Source organism: Apteryx rowi, unplaced genomic scaffold, assembly GCF_003343035.1.
Source record: "Apteryx rowi isolate R43461 unplaced genomic scaffold, aptRow1 scaffold_1153, whole genome shotgun sequence".
Taxonomy (NCBI): Eukaryota; Metazoa; Chordata; class Aves; order Apterygiformes; family Apterygidae; genus Apteryx; species Apteryx rowi.
Genome location: NW_020447368.1, coordinates 35,654 through 43,996, shown reverse-complemented (window position 1 = coordinate 43,996; position 8,343 = coordinate 35,654).

The following is an 8,343-nucleotide window of genomic DNA, read 5'->3' as shown; positions in this document are numbered from 1 at the left end:
TTCTTGCTTTCTGATTAACATAGAGCTTTAGCTAATTAATCCATGGATTACATTTATTCAATATTCATCTCATCTATAAGTAATCTTTACTTGAGAAGGTTTTTCAGTAATAATAATACCTGACCTGTGTGTATGGATATTTTGATGAGGTCTTAAAACTTGTAAATTGCTAGAGCCATTTCTAATGATATACTCGAGACAGACATTTAAAAGTTAGAGATCGCTTCCCAACATTAACTCAGTTATGTCTGCCTGTTAAAGAAATCTACGTTTTTTGGAAATGGATATAATCGCCTTTTCTAGGATCTCTTAGACATGCTTGATAAAACTGGATCCAGCTCATCTGTGATCCAATCTGGCTTTTGACCAAAATCTGGATTTTATTTGGCAAAATAAATTTTGACTAAGCTGTGGAAATCCAGTCTGGGCTACATATTTACCTGAGCACATATGTATACAGAGGTTTTCCTCATCCTCATGTAATCTCTGAAATGCTGCAATGTGTCTAGGTACTTAAATGTGACAGGCTGGAGTGACCTCTGATACAACAACATGGAAACATTCAGTAAGTAAGGACTCATCAGCAGTGTTCACTGTAAATATGTGGGTAGACAGTCTCATTAATTTGACATAATCTGGCAAAGAAATTTCTCAGCTTTTTGCAGTCTCTGAAAATAATACTCCAGGTCCAGGTCCATACAGAACGGCGGCCCTGGATCATGGCTGGAGGCAGCAAGAGGGGGCCAAAGATGTTGCCTATACTGTTTGTGCCCTGTGGGCATTAATTACTTTTAAGGACCATTCAGTTCCACTGGAAGAAATTGCGTGAGACTAATCTTAGGGTTTTCAGGATGCCAAATTCAGTTCTTTGCAGCTCATGCTGTGCCTTTGGAAATAACCTTTATTTGAATAATCCCAAGCTGAGGTGAGGATGAGGTCCTATGAGGCACAGCCATCACTGTTTTCATATCTTTCTTGTTATTATTTCATAGTGTTCTGGTTTTTGGCATTTCTCATCTTGTGTCTCAATGAGTAGCTGGGAGTTTCCTAGGAAGGAGAATAACAAGCTCCATGCATTCTGTTAGACTGTATTTTAGCTGAAGAACAATTACTGTCAAAGAGATGCTAATTCAGGTGGCCTGTCAGGAAAAACTAAACCAAAAAAGGAGGAGGATGTGTACTGGCAGGTCCTGGAGCAATGCCAGTTTGGAGAGATATCTTCGAACATAGATCTGTCACAGGACACAGCTTCTCAGTCTTCCATTTCTTACCATGTAGGAGCTGGTAATAACATTATTTTGTTGAATTGATGCTTATATTGTCCAGCTATGTGAAAACAGAGTGCTCCTTTAGCAGCACCCTTGAAAGGAAACATTACAATTATTAAGACCCCAACTTAAGGCAAAACACAAGCATGTGTCTGCCTGCTTGCTGCCATCTTCATTGACTCCGTGTCTCAGGTTAAGCACATGCTTAGGGTAGTCCTGAATCCACATGAGTATAAGCCTGTAGGTGCTCCCCAAACAACACATTTAGGCACTTGGCAGCCATGCTGTTCAGATTGCTTACAGTTCTTCTGTATCATCCATCCCCATTGGCTGGCCTTGTTGAGGACAGTCTTTGAGGGCAGGAAGCTCTCGTTCATCTGAAAAGTGGTATGCATTGCAGCCTGGTGGTCCTGGTGCTGCATGAGTTACTAAGTGGTGTTGGGACAACCAGTTTGATTTTCTAACCAGAGAAACCTCTACCCATCACCCACACTCTAACAAGGGAACAGAGGCTTCACAGGGCCTGAAGTTTTTTCCAGAGGAACATTCCCTTTCTGAAGAGTTAATGAAGTCCAAAAATGAAGATGGTCATGAAGTTTCCAAGGACAAGAAGAGAGAATAGGGGAACTTTTAAAACAATGGAAACTTCTGGGCAGATCTCCTAAAGAATGGAAAGCAACCTCTAGGGCCAACATACTCATGTAGGACTTAATGTGGAGAATGATTTTCTCTTGAAGGATTTATATGAAGAACCTGTTGTTCAAAGAATGCATATGGTAACCCAAAAGAAGGCTTTTTTTTGTGCATGAATTCTGGAGTAAGGGAGTTTCTAGGAATGAACATTTATGGTGGGCACCCTTCCCACCTTACACATCTGCTTGGTGCTGGTCTGGATGATAAATTCCCATGTAGTCCCCTCAGTTTTTTTGGAGGTGCCCCAAAAGGCCAGCAATGAAGGGATCAGTATGAGAAGATCAAGAGAAGAACCACTTTATTTCTCCTTCTTCGAACTGGAGTTGAACAGACGCAGAGGGTTTGTTGCTACTGGATTTCCCCTTCTTTCTTCCTGGGTCTGAGGGGATTTCTATGGGAAAGAATGTAACCCTATTTTAATTTCCTTCACTTTTGTCTAGAATCCCTTTTCCTGAAAAACAAGTATTTTTTATATACAAAGATTGAGGGAAACCTGCCTGCCAATCTAATCCCGGCAAGAGGGTCTTGCATGCTTTTTACCTCTTCCCAAAACAGCCCAAAGCTCCCTGACGAATTCTGCCTCCATCTGCACAAGCCAGACCCTCTGCTGCTGCAAGCTCTTAAAGCTTTAGCAACTTCCACGTGGTTCTGACAAGTTTTTCAGCCACGGGTTTCTGTCAAATAATCCTAAAGCTTCTACTAGATCCCTGGCTCAGTGATATTTTGAGGGTCTCTCCATAAACACTTTCAGAATCAGAAGTATCGTGAAGGTCTCTCTCTGTGCCTGAAATCAAGAGGCAAGAAGTTGGGTGCGGACTGGAAGTCAGAATTGGATCTCTGTTTAAAATTATTTCAAGAACTTGTGCATAGTAGATTTATTTTGGAAAAATGAAACAACACACTCATGTACCATTATTAGAAATGCAATGTCATCTTACTGGAATACTTTGAATTATTTTTTTCTTAGGTGCTTGAGCTAAATTTTTAGAAAGATTAAAATGCAGAATAAAACTAGCATCAAAACAGTGCAGAATACTCACACAGCATGAGAGTGATCTAAGACATAACAGAAGCAGTTTGTCTGCGGAAGAGAAATACAATGATTAGGTATTTTAAGTGAGTCTCTAGAACATTTATACCATGCTACAGTAACCTGTTTCCACCTTTGCCTCAGTCTCTTACTCCCTGAGTGAAGAATCAATACTACTTACAAGAGTTGTACCTCCCTTTTGTTCCTAAGAGAGTAGCATGGCTTGTGTGTAATATGCTGCTAGTATATTCTCAACTAGTTCAAATTTGGCCCACGTCAGTGGTGACATGCAGTGGACATGCAGTCTTTTAGCCCTTGTCTGCAGCTAGTCCCCAGGAGTAATTTGGTTGTTTCAGTCTGGTTCACAGTGGAAGAGCAAAGAGTGTCAAATTATCTTCTTTGATGACTAAATCAGCAGACATGACCCTGTCCATAGGTCCTCTCTGTAAATCTTGAGGCACTGAGGAGGGCCCAGGTCCTCCTGGTCCCTGGACGGCTCCTTCTCCACAGCCAGGGAAGAGACATACTGAAGTGGTAGGGGATGGGGGAGCATTTCAGGGGGCCAGGGTTTTAGGAGGCATCCTTCATGTGCAAGATGGGCCTGAGATACAGAAAGGAGAAACACAAGGGAGTTTCTAACAAGACTTTCATGATAGAGGGACGAAATGGGTGGTGGTACTCCATGCAGATGAGCCTGGTCACCAGCAGTCACGAGCGAGCTCGGTTGTAGTGCAATGGGACCTCCCTCTGGTGGCAGCCACTTTGCATAGCAAATAGCTCCATTTCAGAAGATTTGCTGTGTCTTCTGGCAGGGGTGGCACAGTTTTTAAAGGAATGAGGTTTTGTCCTGTGTGAAATGTATATTTATTTTTTTTCCTTCATGCTACGTCTGCTTTCCGTCTCATTACTTAGTCAGCAGAGGTTTCATTAGCATCTGCTTCAGGAAGAAATCTGGTGTGACAGACCAGACATGCTGTTGAATTACGAAGTTACATTAAAAAAAAATCCTTTTTTTTTGTTTGCCATAATCCCCATGGGTGTTTCTAGAGACCAGTATCAGGGTTTGTAAAGCACCACTGAATTTCACACCCCAGAGATTTCAGTGGTGCCATACCCAGTTTATTAAGCGAATATGCTTGCTGTGCTCACCTCTGTGCTCCACCGGTCCTGCAGGGCTGGAGCTCTAATCAGTGCTGTGTGATAACTGGCTCTTCATTGTGGCTGCCAAACTGAAAAGCTGAATGGAAAAAAGGCCACTTTGATAAACATGATCTGCAATTTAAAACCGAAGATTTTCTCAAACATAAAAAAGCCCAAAACCCAACAACAAGGTTTTGTTTTTTTCTATATGAAATATCATTCAATTAAAATCATTTCCCACTGGGCACTTGTAAAAAAAGCAAAGGAAGGGAAGGGCCAAACACAAAAGTGAGAAGGAAGAGGAGGCATAACTCTCCTGTCTGATGGTGCTCTCCTCTCTGTTACAGCTCCCTGGGCCAGCTACTTGTTTATCTTTTAAAAGAGCCAAATATAATTTTGTGCTCTGCTTGAATGGTTTTGAAGCCCTTATTCTCATATTAACTGCCACATGGCTCTCTGTAGGGGACCCTGTCTTAGTAAATTCTCTCCAAACAGGGTGACTGCCTATAAAAAGTAGGAATGCCAAAAAATATACTGAATTGGGAAATCTGGGAAAAATTTGGGGCAAGGACTGCAATGAAAATCTTTTTTAAAAGTACCTGAAAGAACTAATCAGAGCAGATTTATGGTTTATGTGATTGTATCTTGATTCAAACCTTTAAGATTTTCAACCTGGGCTCCTATAAAATGTCACCACTTAGCCCCTAGACCTCAAAGTCCTCCCTTCCACCATCAGCAGCAGCTTCTTTTCTTTTGAACTTGTTATTTCAGCATCAGGATTTCCCCTTGTTGGAAGAGCCCTGAATTTCTGCTCCTCTGAGGGGCTAAAATGACAATTGCTTGAAGGGAAATAGATGCCCAAGGGCAACAGATGCTAAACATTTCCTAGCATGCTAAGCAGCCACCAGCCGAAGGACTTATCACTTCAGCCTTATCTGAACAGTGTTCAAAGGCAGCATGCCAGCTCCTGCTGTAACCACCACCCCAGCTACACCAGGGTGCCCTGAGGGGCTGGCACCAGCAGAAATAACCAGTGCTAGGAATGGTGCAGTATTCAGGGGTAATTTAGCATGCACAGCAGAAAGAGCCCGGGAGGAATTTTTACCTTCTGTTTTCTCTCTTCTGGTCCTTCCCCACTCTTTTCTATTTCTCCAGATTCCAGCCAATGCTTCTCAGCAAGCCTTTGCTGACCAGTATCTGCCACTTCTTACGTGTTTATGGGGAATTTGCAGCTCCCTGAGACGCCTGTGTCTCCTAAATAGCACTTCAGACCCTCTGTGACTACTGTAAACTTATCACCCCTCTGCCCGCTGGAAGCATGATTGTCCCTCACCCAGCAGATTTTAAAGATCAGCCCAACTCAGCCATAGCCGTTGTACAACAAGCAGGGCTGGGACCAGAAGCAGCTGATGGCTCCCACCATCTCCCCCTCCCACTGTGGCTGTAACAGGCCTGGGGTCTGCCCAATGCAAGGAGGGTTTTGTTCAGGTTTCGGGCAAGGTAACATTTACGCTTCATGCACCTACCACACCTTAGGCTTAGAAAGAGTTTTTGCACTCCTCTCTGTTAGCTGTGTCAGACTATCCTGCTTTCACGGAGAGGCACCAAATCATTAACCATACGTACTTTGGTGTCTTAGATGCCAATTTCACCAGGTGATCTCTCTTAAAATCCCACTGCGAATGGGGTTTGGCATTTGGCAGTCCAGTAGTCAGTCCCTGTCTCTGGTGTGATGCCTGACACGTGCATTATTCAGCAACACTCAGATGCACGGGACAGGCAGAGAGCTGTCCTCTGCCATGCAGAATGCTAAGCCATCACCCAGCCTCCACCAGTGCGGTGATGGGGCCAGCTGGCACAAGCCACCCACAATCCTCTTGGCAGCCCTGATTTCAGCTTGGCCCAGTTCGCAGGGGCAATGGCAGGGTGTTGACGGATCAGCCCCTTCTCTTTACAAAACAGTTCATGTTTTTGTGCAGAGCTACCACGTTTCAGAACAAATCTTCACAAAACATCAGGTGGCTTCTCATCTTGGGTTTCCATAGAGGTGGGGACTTCATTTTGAAGCCAATGCCAATGGCACAAATCGTCTCCTTCCTGGACAGATGGGGGACAGAGATGGGGTCTCAGAGGCTAAAAAGCCAGAGATGGTCAAAAGAGGTTTCTGCCTCCAGTAACTGCCATGTGTCAAGGTGGGTGGCTGGGCCAGGCACCCCACATTCAGATTTTATTGCTGGTCTTGGTGTCTCTAGTCTTTGAAAAGGGAGAAGAATGTGTTTTTTTTCACAGCACATTTTTTAAGCTTTTCTCCTGAAACAAGTAACTGTGAAGCTGATTTGTTGCTCCTCCTTTTAAACAAAAGCTGAGGGTCTGATACAATCCTGTGACTCAAATATATGTGCCCAAAACATGAGTTCCCTGCATTGGATCCCAAGACCGGCCTGGCTACTGCCCAGGCCTTGCCAGCTATCTAAACATTTTTTTGTCCTTCCTGTGGCTGTATGTTAAAGAAAAGTAAAGAATATTGTGTGCCTCAAGCACTTAAATGAAACACAGTCTCATTTAACACACCTTGGAAACTGGCTGGATCTGTACCAGTCTTCTCTCAGGTTGGTTTTTGGCTCAGCTATGCAATTGCCAGCAGGAGAACCTTACAAGTCAGCCTTTAAACTTGCCTGGGATTAGTATTGAATTGCCATGCTCACCCCAGGCATATCAGTTCTTCCAGAGGATCTTTGGATCCTGGTGACCAACTGCTACCTCTCATTTTGGGAGTCTGATCCAGTCTTTTGCAGATATTGATCTTGAGTGTCCTTCTCTCAGAGGGGTACAAGGACATCACTGGACTACGCAGAGCAAACTACTCAGCTGATGACAGTCAGTACGTTGGGCTGTGATGAAGTTAAAACAAGTTTTAATTCACATTTACTTTTACAAATGTTTTAAAGGGAATTAAACCTAATGCAAATGCTCATTAGACCACCACATTCTCAGGAGATGTTACTCTTGCTGCTCAAGTGTTTGATATAAGTGATTTTCACCATTCCTATATTATCCTTTCAGTTCCCTGGTAGGACAGCCCCTCAAACCAAGCAAAAGCTTTCAAACACATGGACTCTTCTTCAGTGAGCACTACCTAGGCAGGCAGAAGTGCCTGGATCCCATACCTCCTGAAAGCTTCATTTTCTTGGGGACTCTTGTCACAGCAGCTTCCTCCTTGACAAGGTCGGCAAGGCATGAACAAGTGGGTCTGTGGCTCTTACCAGCACTAAAATGATGTATCAGCTTGAAGCAAATGTTTGTCCGGGTTTCTCCCCTGGTCGCTCACTAGCTCTTGTCAGCTGCTGAGGTGACAGCTCTCTGGCCATTGCAGCTTCTCCTGTGGGTGCTGCCAGGTGGGAGTGAGAGTGAGGCCCCGAAAGCAGCAAGGGCATCTCGTCTCTTGGGCTGCACAATTTCTGCAGGAATGCTAGAATAGGAGACAGCTCCTCTCCACTTTCTTCCTGGCCTTTTGGAGGAAACTAGAAAGACTCTATGGCTAGCTTTGATCATTTGGTTTCTTTATGTTATGGTGCTTATGTCTGTGACCGTGACACATGCCCTGCATCCAGAAGTATGTAAAGGACACAGGGCTGGTGTTTGCTTCCCTTTGGGGCTGGTGCAAGTTCTGCCAGTTTATTCAAAGCAGCTCAGAGATCCTCTATCCTTGCTGATGCTGGGTGGTAGACGTAGGTGAGACTGGCTGGGAGGTTTCTGCAGGACCGGGCAGTTGGGGGCAGCTGTTACAGAGGTGCCAAGCGAGCCAGCAACATGCTCTAGGGTGGCTCTAGTGGAGTCAGCCGTATTTGATAATTCTTATTAAAACTTTCCAAAATCTTCATCTTCTGCTCTCTCACCTCATGTTAGGTGAGACTATAAGCAGTTCTGGAGAAGGGCGATTGCACTCTGTCTTTATTTGAGTGGAGCACAGTGCTACGAGGCTCCTTGATGCAGGTGTGACCAATGCAGGCACTGGCCTAGGGCAGCTCCTGTTCTAAAATTTTTGTTACCATCCAGGTAGAATTGGAGATACAGCCTAAAAAAAACAGAACACAAGTAAAGAAAGCAGAGAGGGTTTTTTTGGCTTAAAAATTCATCATATCCAAAATTATATGTGTACTGACAGGCCAGGCCTTTTGTAATATTAGTCTCATATTGTATAAGTCCTTAACA